This window comes from Salmo salar, chromosome ssa12 (assembly GCF_905237065.1).
Source record: "Salmo salar chromosome ssa12, Ssal_v3.1, whole genome shotgun sequence".
Classification (NCBI taxonomy): domain Eukaryota; kingdom Metazoa; phylum Chordata; class Actinopteri; order Salmoniformes; family Salmonidae; genus Salmo; species Salmo salar.
The window spans coordinates 10,039,283-10,055,000 of record NC_059453.1 but is presented as its reverse complement, the minus strand read 5'-3'; the positions used below and the strand labels follow the sequence as shown (position 1 = coordinate 10,055,000).

At 46.1% G+C, this 15,718-nt stretch overlaps 1 protein-coding gene across 1 annotated transcript in view; it reads right to left on the bottom strand.

Annotated features, from left to right (window-relative positions):
- Window positions 1-11,777, bottom strand: part of LOC106595844 (protein ELFN1) — a 165,843-nt gene extending 154,066 nt beyond the window's left edge. Inside the window, exon 1 of the mRNA XM_045690658.1 lies at window positions 11,335-11,777. The gene's annotated coding sequence lies outside the window, so the exon portion shown is untranslated. The remainder of the gene's footprint in view (window positions 1-11,334) is intronic.
- Between the last annotated feature and the right edge of the window lie 3,941 nt (window positions 11,778-15,718).

Below are 15,718 nucleotides of genomic sequence, written 5' to 3'. Positions count from 1 at the left end.
TCAGTGTTAAGAGTTGACTGACCAAGTCAACAGACAGTCAGTGTTGAGAGTTAACAGAGCTGAAAACAGCCAGTAGATACAGAACTCATCAGATACAGAACTGAAGACATACACCGAACCGCTGCATGAATCGGTTGCATGTCTGTCCACAGCTGTGAAACGGAGACCCAACGTCCTTCCATTCAGATGACCCCCTTCTGAGATGAAACGGAGACCCAACGTCCTTCCATTCAGATGACCCCCTTCTGAGATGAAACGGAGACCCAACGTCCTTCCATTCAGATGACCCCCTTCTGAGATGAACCGGAGACCCAACGTCCTTCCATTCAGATGACCCCCTTCTGAGATGAAACGGAGACCCAACGTCCTTCCATTCAGATGACCCCCTTCTGAGATGAAACGGAGACCCAACGTCCTTCCATTCAGATGACCCCCTTCTGAGATGAAACGGAGACCCAACGTCCTTCCATTCAGATGACCCCTTCTGAGATGAAACGGAGACCCAACGTCCTTCCATTCAGATGACCCCCTTCTGAGATGAAACGGAGACCCAACGTCCTTCCATTCAGATGACCCCCTTCTGAGATGAAACGGAGACCCAACGTCCTTCCATTCAGATGACCCCCTTCTGAGATGAAACGGAGACCCAACGTCCTTCCATTCAGATGACCCCCCTTCTGAGATGAAACGGAGACCCAACGTCCTTCCATTCAGATGACCCCCTTCTGAGATGAAACGGAGACCCAACGTCCTTCCATTCAGATGACCCCTTCTGAGATGAAACGGAGACCCAACGTCCTTCCATTCAGATGACCCCCTTCTGAGATGAAACGGAGACCCAACGTCCTTCCATTCAGATGACCCCCTTCTGAGATGAAACGGAGACCCAACGTCCTTCCATTCAGATGACCCCCTTCTGAGATGAAACGGAGACCCAACGTCCTTCCATTCAGATGACCCCCTTCTGAGATGAAACGGAGACCCAACGTCCTTCCATTCAGATGACCCCCTTCTGAGATGAAACGGAGACCCAACGTCCTTCCATTCAGATGACCCCCTTCTGAGATGAAACGGAGGCCTAACCCCCTTCTGAGAGAAAATGAGAGAGAACCTCCTCAGAGGGATCGTCCCAGAGAGCAAGGGAACACAGGGCCTTTCATGTGAAACAGTGTCCCAGATGACACCTTATTCCCTATACTTTTGAGGGAACGGGAAGCCATTCAGGACAGAATCTCCCTCCAAGCTTTCCAGAAAAGAGGACAGAAGGACGGGCGGACGGACAAACGAACACACAAGGGACACTTCTACTCCAAGAGTCAGTCAGTCAGCTAGCCAGGCTAAGGCTGTATGATCCATTATGACATCACAGAGAATCAACGACCTGTTTGTGACATCATAGCTCTAGAACTAGCCCAGTAGAATGTCAACAGTCAATGAGTGATTGTGACACCACAGCTCTAGAACTAGCCCAGCAGAATGTCAACAGTCAATGAGTGATTGTGACATCACAGCTCTAGAACTAGCCCAGTAGAATGTCAACAGTCAATGAGTGATTGTGACACCACAGCTCTAGAACTAGCCCAGTAGAATGTCAACAGTCAATGAGTGATTGTGACATCACAGCTCTAGAACTAGCCCAGTAGAATGTCAACAGTCAATGAGTGATTGTGACATCACAGCTCTAGAACTAGCCCAGTAGAATGTCAACAGTCAATGAGTGATTGTGACATCGTGACTCTGAGGAACTTCAGCCGTATGATGGGATAGTGAGGTCACGGGTGGACATCTGGAACAAAACTGTAGACCAGAAGCTGTGTGTGGTGGTGCTATCATCCACATCCACAAATAGAGACAGTAAAATACCCTTCTGTTCTGTTCACTCCTGTCGTGTAGACAACTGTACCCTTCTGTTGTGTTCACTCCTGTCGTGTAGACAACTGTACCCTTCTGTTCTGTTGTGTTCACTCCTGTCGTGTACAGAACTGTACCATTATTTGGATGTGTTGGATATTTTAAGGCTTTTGGGAAACAGATCTAATGACGACTAAACTATAAAGCGAGTGATCAGAGAGGATGGATATAATAATGTGTTTAAAGAGGAACGAGAGAGAAGGAGAGTGAGCCAAGGTCTAGAGATATGGCTGGTGGATATTATTCTAGAATTACAGAAAGATGCTTTATCTCTCCACTGATTACCACCTTAGTGAGGTTCGGATGTGGTTCAGAAGAAAACGGAGCTTCCTCATCAATCAATCTCACACACACACACACACACACACACACACACACACACACACACACACACACACACACACACACACACACACACACACACACACACACACACACACACACACACACACACACACACACACACACACACACACACACACACACCCCTCTGGACAGAAGCTACTGCTGAGTGTCTTTCTCTCTCTCTATCCATCTATCCACCACTTCACCTAACCCTCCATCTCTCTCTCTATCCATCTATCCACCACTTCATCTAACCCTCCATCTCTCTCTCTATCCATCCATCCATCCACCACTTCATCTAACCCTCCATCTCTCTCTCTATCCATCTATCCACCACTTCATCTAACCCTCCATCTCTCTCTATCCATCTATCCACCACTTCATCTAACCCTCCATCTCTCTCTCTATCCATCTATCCACCACTTCACCTAACCCTCCACCTCTCTATCCACCACTTCACCTAACCCTCCACCTCTCTATCCATCACTTCACCTAACCCTCCACCTCTCTATCCATCTATCCACCACTTCACCTAACCCTTCACCTCTCTATCCACCACTTCACCTAACCCTCCACCTCTATCATCTATCCACCACTTCACCTAACCCTCCACCTCTCTATCCATCTATCCACCACTTCACCTAACCCTCCACCTCTCTATCCATCCATCTATCCACCACTTCACCTAACCCTTCACCTCTCTATCCACCACTTCACCTAACCCTCCACCTCTCTATCCATCTATCCACCACTTCACCTAACCCTTCATCTCTCTATCCACCACTTCACCTAACCCGCCACCTCTCCATCCACCACTTCACCTAACCCTCCAACATCAATCTCTCTATCACTTGACATTTGAGTAACTTAGCAGACACTGTTATCCAAAGGGACTTAATAGTAGTGAGTACATACATTTCGGTACGTTCTTGTTCTGGTCCCCCGTGGGAATCAAACCAACAACCCTGGTGTTGCAAGCTCCTTGCTCTACCAACTGAGCCCTACAGGTCTTTCTCTCACTCCCTCTGTCTCAATCTCTCTCTTTCTCTCTATCCCTCTGTCTTTCCCTCTGTCTCTCTCCCTCTTTCTCTCTATCCCTCTGTCTTTCCCTCTATCTCTCCCTCTGTCTCTCTCCCTCTTTCTCTCTTTCCCTCTATATCTCCATCCCTATTTCTGTCCATCTCTATCTGAGCTACAGTATGTGATAGACGGGACATTTAGGATGTACAGGCTAGCTCTCTATTGCAAAATAACAGAATTCACAGAGGGGGACCCCCCTTCTCTGTCTGTCTGTCTGTCTGTCTGTCTGTCTGTCTGTCTGTCTGTCTGTCTGTCTGTCTGTCTGTCTCTCTCTCTCTCTGTGTCTCTCTCTCTGTGTCTCTCTCTCTCTATGTATCTCTACCACGATCTGTCTCTCCTCCTCCTCTCCTCCTTCCAGCTCCAGGGAGTGAAGTACAGGCATCTGGCATACAAACTAGCTGACTCAATGTACACACACCACTGAGAGAGAGAGAGAGAGAGAGAGAGAGAGAGAGAGAGAGAGAGAGAGAGAGAGACAGAGTGAGACACAGAGTGAGATACAGAGAGAGAGACAGAGAGAGAGACAGAGAGATAGATACAGATACAGAGGGGGAGAAAAACCCTAACCCTAACTCTTACTTTGGTGCTAGGGCACCAAGGCCCTCTGCCAGGGCACCAGGGCCCTCTGCCAGGGCACCAAGGCCCTCTGCCGGGGCACCAGGGCCCTCTGCCGGGGCACCAGGGTCCTCTGCCGGGGCACCAGGGCCCTCTGCCGGGGCACCAGGGCCCTCTGACAGGGCACCAGGGCCCTCTGCCAGGGCACCAGGGCCCTCTGCCAGGGCACCAGGGCCCTCTGCCAGGGCACCAGGGCCCTCAGCCAGGGCACCAGGGCCCTCAGGCAGGGCACCAGGGCCCTCAGCCAGGGCACCAGGGCCCTCAGCCAGGGCACCAGGGCCCTCTGCTAGGGCACCAAAGCCCTCGCTACCTATATGTACATATCTACCTCAATTACCTCGTACCCCTGCACATCACATACACTGCTGCTACTGTCTATTATCTATCCTGTTACCTCATCACATACACTGCTGCTACTGTCTATTATCTATCCTGTTACCTCATCACATAGACTGCTGCTACTGTCTATTATCTATCCTGTTACCTCATCACATACACTGCAGTTACTGTCTATTATCTATCCTGTTACCTCATCACATAGACTGCTGCTACTGTCTATTATCTATCCTGTTACCTCATCACATAGACTGCTGTTACTGTCTATTATCTATCCTGTTACCTCATCACATAGACTACTGCTACTGTCTATTATTTATCCTGTTACCTCATCACATAGACTGCTGCTACTGTCTATTATCTATCCTGTTACCTCATCACATAGACTGCTGTTACTGTCTATTATCTATCCTGTTACCTCATCACATAGACTACTGCTACTGTCTATTATTTATCCTGTTACCTCATCACATAGACTGCTGCTACTGTCTATTATCTATCCTGTTACCTCATCACATAGACTGCTGCTACTGTCTATTATCTATCCTGTTACCTCATCACATAGACTACTGCTACTGTCTATTATTTATCCTGTTACCTCATCACATAGACTGCTGCTACTGTCTATTATCTATCCTGTTACCTCATCACATAGACTGCTGTTACTGTCTATTATCTATCCTGTTACCTCATCACATAGACTGCTGCTACTGTCTATTATCTATCCTGTTACCTCATCACATAGACTACTGCTACTGTCTATTATCTATCCTGTTACCTCATCACATAGACTACTGCTACTGTCTATTATCTATCCTGTTACCTCATCACATAGACTGCTGCTACTGTCTATTATCTATCCTGTTACCTCATCACATAGACTACTGCTACTGTCTATTATTTATCCTGTTACCTCATCACATAGACTGCTGCTACTGTCTATTATCTATCCTGTTACCTCATCACATAGACTGCTGCTACTGTCTATTATCTATCCTGTTACCTCATCACATAGACTGCTGCTACTGTCTATTATCTATCCTGTTACCTCATCACATAGACTGCTGCTACTGTCTATTATCTATCCTGTTACCTCATCACATAGACTGCTGCTACTGTCTATTATCTATCCTGTTACCTCATCACATACACTGCAGTTACTGTCTATTATCTATCCTGTTACCTCATCACATAGACTGCTGCTACTGTCTATTATCTATCCTGTTACCTCATCACATAGACTGCTGTTACTGTCTATTATCTATCCTGTTACCTCATCACATAGACTGCTGCTACTGTCTATTATCTATCCTGTTACCTCATCACATACACTGCAGTTACTGTCTATTATCTATCCTGTTACCTCATCACATAGACTACTGCTACTGTCTATTATTTATCCTGTTACCTCATCACATAGACTGCTGCTACTGTCTATTATCTATCCTGTTACCTCATCACATAGACTGCTGTTACTGTCTATTATCTATCCTGTTACCTCATCACATAGACTACTGCTACTGTCTATTATTTATCCTGTTACCTCATCACATAGACTGCTGCTACTGTCTATTATCTATCCTGTTACCTCATCACTTTATCTCTACCTATATGTACCAATCAGAATGAATGCCGAAACATAATTGTCAAAAATCAACATTTATTCCCCTACGGACAAACGTTGGATGCTGAAGTCAATTTCTAAATGTTTGATGCTACTCGACACCCTCTCAGTTCAGCATTGTAGAGAGATAGAAAGATATCTTGTTGCTACTCCACACCCTCTCTGTTCAGCATTGTAGAGAGATAGAAAGATATCTTGTTGCTACTCCACACCCTCTCTGTTCAGCATTGCAGAGAGATAGAAAGATATCTTGTTGCTACTCCACACCCTCTCTGTTCAGCATTGCAGAGAGATAGAAAGATATCTTGTTGCTACTCCACACCCTCTCTGTTCAGCATTGTAGAGAGATAGAAAGATATCTTGTTGCTACTCCACACCCTCTCTGTTCAGCATTGCAGAGAGATAGAAAGATATCTTGTTGCTACTCCACACCCTCTCTGTTCAGCATTGCAGAGAGATAGAAAGATATCTTGTTGCTACTCCACACCCTCTCTGTTCAGCATTGCAGAGAGATAGAAAGAGAAAAATAGAGGGAGGGAGAGAGGACCTTTTTCTCTTCTCTTCTTACTCTCCTCTCTCCCCCTCTTCTTCTTTATACAAGCAATACCTTCTTTATTACAAGCCAGTGCATAGCAATCACTCACACACATTCACAAGCAATCTCCCAACGCCGCTAACGAACGGCCCACAGGGAATACTGTCTTGTGAGTTTGGAGGCTTGAAACTCAGTGTGTTGCCTGCTGGAAAGGCTTTAGAGTGTGTGTGTGTGTGTGTGTGTGTGTGTGTGTGTGTGTGTGTGTGTGTGTGTGTGTGTGTGTGTGTGTGTGTGGAATCAATGTGATAATTACCTCTCAGAATGAGCATAAACAATATTGAATTGGAGAATGGCTTGTAACAACGGTTAATGTAATAACACTTGTTAAGGTAATAACACCGGTTACACTAACTGGTGTAATTACACTAACTGGTGTTATTATATTAACTGGTGTTATTACACTAACTGGTGTTATTACACTAACTGGTGTTATTACACTAACCGGTGTTATTACACTAACCGGTGTAATTACACTAACCGGTGTAATTACACTAACCGGTGTATGTACACTAACCGGTGTTATTACACTAACCGGTGTAATTACACTAACCGGTGTAATTACACTAACCGGTGTAATTACACTAACCGGTGTTATTACACTAACCGGTGTTATTACACTAACTGGTGTTATTACACTAACTGATGTTACAGGGCTATTGATCTCCATGAACGTTTTTACAGTGTGTTGTCTGATCGTTCCGTTCATTACCGGTGTAGAGATATGGAGAGCAGAGAAGGGCGTTTTGGTGCGCAGCCAATGGCAGAGTTACTCAGCGGAAAACCTCTGTTAGACCATGGACACACACATACACATTCAGTTAATAGACCATGGACACACACACACACACACACACACACACACACACACACACACACACACACACACACACACACTCAGTTAGTAGACCATGGAGACAGCACACACACACACACACACACACACACACACACACACACACACACACACACACACACACACACACACACACACACACACACACACACACACACACACACACACACAGTTAGCAGACCATGGACACACACACTCAGTTAGTAGACCACGCCTCGTGGGACTCAATGCCAGTAACAACAACCGTTACCTCAGACTGTAGCTACAGCACAACCCTCAGGATTAACTGCCTGTATAACAACACATTAACACACACAAACACACACAGAGAGAGACACAAACACACACACACAGACACACAAACACACACACAGAGACACAAATAAACAAACTCACACAGACACAGAGACACAAACAAACACACACACAGACAGAGACACAAACAAACAAACACACACACACACACACACGCACACACAAAGAGAGACACAAACAAACACACACACACACACACACAGAGAGACAAACAAACACACTCACACACACAGACACAAACAAACACACACACACACACAGACACAAACACACACACACACACAGAGACACAAGCAAACACACACACACAAACAGAGAGAGAGAGAGAGAGAGACACAGACACACACACACACACACACACACACACATACACACAGAGAGACACACACACACACACACACAGAGAGAGACACACACACACACACACACACAGAGAGAGAGACACACACACACACCGTAGTGTCATTGAGTGGTGTGTGTGTGTGTTTGACCAGGGGGCTAGATGACACACACACCTCAGGGACGCTTTAGGTCAGGGGTCAAAGATATTGTCCAATCCGGCCAGCGGGTGTTTCTCATTTGGTTTTTTAGGGGGAAAACAAACTCAATATACTTGAAAATGTCTAAAACCAGAATTACATGTTCATCCTGAATAAATCACCGGAATGTCAAGGAGCATCGCCAATTCCAAAAACGATAGATGGGGGGCAATTTTTTGCACATTTTGAAGGCGAGGAAATATAATCCATTTTCAGTGCGGCCCTCTGGACATCGTTGAAGACCGAATGCTGCCCCCAGGGGGAAATGAGTTGGACACCCCTGCTTTAGGTGCATGTGCTGCCCAGGGGTGGTGACTGTTAAAACCCTAAGCCTCATCACAGTTCCAACTGCCAAGTGATGATACTGTAGCATAATGATATTGTCCGTTAGGGACATTTTAAAAACGTTTTTTTTTTTACAGACAGTCTTCAAGTCTTTTAACCCAAGAAAACTGGTGAAGTTACATAGAAAAGGTAAACATTTACCACTTCAAAAGACGGTTCCCTTAACAAATGAAAACATTTCCATTAATAAAACAAACTGTAAAAAGAATAAACAGTTAAATAAAATCTATAGCATAGAAGGTGACCTTAGGTGGGAGAGAGACAGAAGGAGCTGTCCAAGGTCCTGGACTACTGCTGGATCAACATGTAGGCTAGGAGTCTGCCCCCACCATAGTGCATGTGCATCCTGTGCAGTCTAAATATGAGCCACTCAGGATAACGGGGTGGACAAAGGGTGCTGCATGGCCACATACAACATGCACCCCCTGGTCCCCGGTCCACATTCTAAACCATTATCACCCCCTGGTCCCTGGTCCACATTCTAAACATTCTAAACCATTATCACCACCTGGTCCCCGGTCCACATTCTAAACCATTTTCACCCCCTGGTCCCTGGTCCACATTATAAACATTCTAAACCATTATCACCCCCTGGTCCCCGGTCCACATTCTAAACATTCTAAACCATTATCACCCCCTGGTCCCCGGTCCACATTCTAAACATTCTAAACCATTATCACCCCCTGGTCCCCGGTCCACATTCTAAACATTCTAAACCATTATCACCCCCTGGTCCCCGGTCCATTCAACATTCTAAACATTAAACCATTATCACAGGCCCCTGGTCCCTGGTCCCATCTACATTCTAAACCATTATCACCCCCTGGTCCCCGGTCCACACATTCTAAACCATTATCACCCCCTGGTCCCCGGTCCACATTCTAAACATTCTAAACCATTACCACCACCTGGTCCCCGGTCCACATTCTAAACCATTATCACCCCCTGGTCCCTGGTCCAACATTCTAAACCATTATCACCCCCTGGTCCCCGGTCCACATTCTAAACCATGATCACCCCCTGGTCCCTGGTCCACATTCTAAACATTCTAAACCATTATCACCCCCTGGTCCCCGGTCCACATTCTAAACATTCTAAACCATTATCACCCCCTGGTCCCCGGTCCACATTCTAAACCATGATCACCCCCTGGTCCCCGGTCCACATTCTAAACATTCTAAACCATTATCACCTCCTGGTCCCCGGTCCACATTCTAAACATTCTAAACCATTATCACCCCCTGGTCCCCGGTCCACATTCTAAACATTCTAAACCATTATCACCCCCTGGTCCCCGGTCCATATTCTAAACATTCTAAACCATTATCACGTCATACAGGCACCCCCTGGTCCCCGGTCCACATTCTAAACATTCTAAACCATTATCACCCCCTGGTCCCCGGTCCATATTCTAAACATTCTAAACCATTATCACATCATACAGGCACCCCCTGGTCCCCGGTCCACATTCTAAACATTCTAAACCATTATCACCCCCTGGTCCCCGGTCCACATTCTAAACCCACATTCTAAACCATTATCACCCCCTGGTCCCCAGTCCACATTCTAAAATAACATGATCACCCCCTGGTCCCTGGTCCACATTCTAAACATTCTAAACCATTATCACCCCCTGGTCCCCGGTCCACATTCTAAAACATGATCACCCCCTGGTCCCCGGGCCACATTCTAAACATTCTAAACCATTATCACCCCCTGGTCCCCGGTCCATATTCTAAACATTCTAAACCATTATCACCCCCTGGTCCCCGGTCCACATTCTAAACCATTATCACCCCCTGGTCCCCGGTCCACATTCTAAACATTCTAAACCATTATCAGGACCCCTGGTCCCCGGTCCACATTCTAAACATTCTAAACCATTATCACCCCCTGGTCCCCGGTCCACATTCTAAACATTCTAAACCATTATCACCCCCTGGTCCCCGGTCCACATTCTAAACATTCTAAACCATTATCACCCCCTGGTCCCCGGTCCACATTCTAAACATTCTAAACCATTATCATCCCCTGGTCCCCGGTCCACATTCGAAAACATTCTAAACCAGACAACAACACACGTCTGGAACGTTAGTCATTGAAATATGTGACAACTTCAAACCCCATGTTTTATAAAGTTTAGCCTTCTTTCATGCATCTTTCTTAGGTCACCAACTATAGTTTGGCTACATTAGCATACCTTAGCCAGTTATGTAGTCTATAATTTCAGGTAGGCCTAGTGAATGTCCTTTGAGCCCACGTGAATCAAAGTGTAGCCATTAGCCTAAACCGTCATTATTCCATAGGTTAAAACTGGCATTATCTCGCCTTTACATAGAGGCAATAGGCTGACAATCTATCGAATGAATTGATCTCCATGTGTGCCATTTCTTTAGCAGTTGGATCAAATCAATGAATCTGATTAGCTATTTGATTTGATAAAATGAAACCCGGACTGCCCTCTCAGACCGCAGCCTAAAGACACATTACCTACAGAATGCATAGGCTACAATCTATTGGCTACACGATGTATGAACAGAAAAACAATCCTGTCCACAAATCCAATCCCTCACAAGCTCTGTACAGTACAGCATTAACGAGTTGCCTCAGTCAGGGGGGAAACATGCGCTTCCGTATACATCAATGTCTGCTTTGGTAGCCTACAGACAAGTAAAGTTATCCGTGCAAAGCAACCCCCTCACTATTGAAGACAGAACGGTATAGAAACGGAATAGACAGCGAATAGAACATAACAGCATGAATCCATGTCAGTTACCTGGTGTGAAAACGGCGAAACGGTTAGAAATCTGACCGTACGGTTAGCGATTCATCTCAGATATCACCCAAAACCCCTTCTGTCGCTTCTGTGACACGCTCTTCCCTTCCCGTTCTCTTTCCTCTCCTCTATATGTCTCTCTCTCTCGCTCCTCTCCTTTATCTCTCCCTCTCTCTCTTTCAAGGAGGAGAGCAGCAGTAGCAGCTGCTGATCTCCACGGGAATATCCAGCATCACGTCTCAAGGCTGTGCAGTGTCAACCACGGCATCCGACAGACAGCTGCTGCGAGATGAGCTGTCGTTCCACCGACACTGTCTCGCGCATGCAGCGCTCTCTCTTCTCTTCTGTTCCGTTCTGTTCTCTGCCTCTCTGTCTTCTATCCGTATCTCACTGCGTCAGGCGCACTATGCTTGGCTTCTCTCTCTCTCGCTCTCTCTCCTGTCCTCCTCTCCTTGTGCCTAGACTGAAGCCAGCTTTTAGTGGAGAGGGAGTAGGATACTATACAGGCTGTGATGCAATATAATATACCATACAAAACTTTATTGTCAATTTGAATGGAAATTCATTTCGAGGCCATCTGTAGGCTACAATGAGATATTCCTGTATACAAATCTACACACAACAACAATCTCTGTGAGCAAAATTGGATGTAATTTCAACTTCTTTTCAACCATGAAGTTGTCTTTCCAATGTCTTTTGCTAACATATATCACCGATAATGCCCTATAAGCTGCACTTCAGGATGGATCCCATTGGTGTAGAGACACTTTTGTAAAGCTGTGTTTTTTTGCACATCCTAGGATCCCAGAGTGCCTTCTTTTCCAATTCCACCCCCCTTCACAATACAATAAAGCACACAGTCAGGACGCAAAATATAAAAACAAGGTAAAACTTAGCAAGATGAACCAATCTATAAATACAACAATAAACCAATATGAATGATACAGTCCTAGACAGTAGTATAGTGTTTACTGTGAGGGGAGACCACCCTGTCTTAAAGGGCAGTATGAGTGATACAGTCCTAGACAGTAGGATAGTGTTTACTGTGAGGGGAGACCACCCTGTCTTAAAGGGCAGTATGAGTGATACAGTCCTAGACAGTAGGATAGTGTTTACTGTGAGGGGAGACCACCCTGTCTTAAAGGGCAGTATGAGTGATACAGTCCTAGACAGTAGGATAGTGTTTACTGTGAGGGGAGACCACCCTGTCTTAAAGGGCAGTATGAGTGATACAGTCCTAGACAGTAGGATAGTGTTTACTGTGAGGGGAGACCACCCTGTCTTAAAGGGCAGTATGAGTGATACAGTCCTAGACAGTAGGATAGTGTTTACTGTGAGGGGGAGACCACCCTGTCTTAAAGGGCAGTATGAGTGATACAGTCCTAGACAGTAGGATAGTGTTTACTGTGAGGGGAGACCACCCTGTCTTAAAGGGCAGTATGAGTGATACAGTCCTAGACAGTAGGATAGTGTTTACTGTGAGGGGAGACCACCCTGTCTTAAATGGCAGTATGAGTGATACAGTCCTAGACAGTAGTATAGTGTTTACTGTGAGGGGGAGACCACCCTGTCTTAAAGGGCAGTATGAGTGATACAGTCCTAGACAGTAGGATAGTGTTTACTGTGAGGGGAGACCACCCTGTCTTAAAGGGCAGTATGAGTGATACAGTCCTAGACAGTAGGATAGTGTTTACTGTGAGGGGAGACCACCCTGTCTTAAAGGGCAGTATGAGTGATACAGTCCTAGACAGTAGGATAGTGTTTACTGTGAGGGGAGACCACCCTGTCTTAAAGGGCAGTATGAGTGATACAGTCCTAGACAGTAGGATAGTGTTTACTGTGAGGGGGAGACCACCCTGTCTTAAAGGGCAGTATGAGTGATACAGTCCTAGACAGTAGGATAGTGTTTACTGTGAGGGGGAGACCACCCTGTCTTAAAGGGCAGTATGAGTGATACAGTCCTAGACAGTAGGATAGTGTTTACTGTGAGGGGAGACCACCCTGTCTTAAAGGGCAGTATGAGTGATACAGTCCTAGACAGTAGGATAGTGTTTACTGTGAGGGGGAGACCACCCTGTCTTAAAGGGCAGTATGAGTGATACAGTCCTAGACAGTAGGATAGTGTTTACTGTGAGGGGAGACCACCCTGTCTTAAATGGCAGTATGAGTGATACAGTCCTAGACAGTAGGATAGTGTTTACTGTGAGGGGAGACCACCCTGTCTTAAAGGGCAGTATGAGTGATACAGTCCTAGACAGTAGGATAGTGTTTACTGTGAGGGGAGACCACCCTGTCTTAAAGGGCAGTATGAGTGATACAGTCCTAGACAGTAGGATAGTGTTTACTGTGAGGGGAGACCACCCTGTCTTAAAGGGCAGTATGAGTGATACAGTCCTAGACAGTAGGATAGTGTTTACTGTGAGGGGGAGACCACCCTGTCTTAAAGGGCAGTATGAGTGATACAGTCCTAGACAGTAGGATAGTGTTTACTGTGAGGGGAGACCACCCTGTCTTAAAGGGCAGTATGAGTGATACAGTCCTAGACAGTAGGATAGTGTTTACTGTGAGGGGGAGACCACCCTGTCTTAAAGGGCAGTATGAGTGATACAGTCCTAGACAGTAGGATAGTGTTTACTGTGAGGGGAGACCACCCTGTCTTAAAGGGCAGTATGAGTGATACAGTCCTAGACAGTAGGATAGTGTTTACTGTGAGGGGAGACCACCCTGTCTTAAAGGGCAGTATGAGTGATACAGTCCTAGACAGTAGGATAGTGTTTACTGTGAGGGGAGACCACCCTGTCTTAAAGGGCAGTATGAGTGATACAGTCCTAGACAGTAGGATAGTGTTTACTGTGAGGGGAGACCACCCTGTCTTAAAGGGCAGTATGAGTGATACAGTCCTAGACAGTAGGATAGTGTTTACTGTGAGGGGGAGACCACCCTGTCTTAAAGGGCAGTATGAGTGATACAGTCCTAGACAGTAGGATAGTGTTTACTGTGAGGGGGAGACCACCCTGTCTTAAAGGGCAGTATGAGTGATACAGTCCTAGACAGTAGGATAGTGTTTACTGTGAGGGGGAGACCACCCTGTCTTAAAGGGCAGTATGAGTGATACAGTCCTAGACAGTAGGATAGTGTTTACTGTGAGGGGAGACCACCCTGTCTTAAAGGGCAGTATGAGTGATACAGTCCTAGACAGTAGGATAGTGTTTACTGTGAGGGGGAGACCACCCTGTCTTAAAGGGCAGTATGAGTGATACAGTCCTAGACAGTAGGATAGTGTTTACTGTGAGGGGAGACCACCCTGTCTTAAAGGGCAGTATGAGTGATACAGTCCTAGACAGTAGGATAGTGTTTACTGTGAGGGGGAGACCACCCTGTCTTAAAGGGCAGTATGAGTGATACAGTCCTAGACAGTAGGATAGTGTTTACTGTGAGGGGGAGACCACCCTGTCTTAAAGGGCAGTATGAGTGATACAGTCCTAGACAGTAGGATAGTGTTTACTGTGAGGGGAGACCACCCTGTCTTAAAGGGCAGTATGAGTGATACAGTCCTAGACAGTAGGATAGTGTTTACTGTGAGGGGAGACCACCCTGTCTTAAAGGGCAGTATGAGTGATACAGTCCTAGACAGTAGTATAGTGTTTACTGTGAGGGGAGACCACCCTGTCTTAAAGGGCAGTATGAGTGATACAGTCCTAGACAGTAGTATAGTGTTTACTGTGAGGGGAGACCACCCTGTCTTAAAGGGCAGTATGAGTGATACAGTCCTAGACAGTAGGATAGTGTTTACTGTGAGGGGAGACCACCCTGTCTTAAATGGCAGTATGAGTGATACAGTCCTAGACAGTAGGATAGTGTTTACTGTGAGGGGGAGACCACCCTGTCTTAAAGGGCAGTATGAGTGATACAGTCCTAGACAGTAGGATAGTGTTTACTGTGAGGGGAGACCACCCTGTCTTAAAGGGCAGTATGAGTGATACAGTCCTAGACAGTAGGATAGTGTTTACTGTGAGGGGAGACCACCCTGTCTTAAATGGCAGTATGAGTGATACAGTCCTAGACAGTAGGATAGTGTTTACTGTGAGGGGAGACCACCCTGTCTTAAAGGGCAGTATGAGTGATACAGTCCTAGACAGTAGGATAGTGTTTACTGTGAGGGGAGACCACCCTGTCTTAAATGGCAGTATGAAATTCAAACAACAACGTCTTAAAGCTTCTCTACAGCAGCAGAGTAGACGGTGAGGAAGGTACTCAGAGCAGGGTAAAGGGTGATGAAGGTACTCAGAGCAGGGTAAAGGGTGATGAAGGTACTCAGAGCAGGGTAAAGGGTGATGAAGGTACTCAGAGCAGGGTAAAGGGTGATGAAGGTACTCAGGGCAGG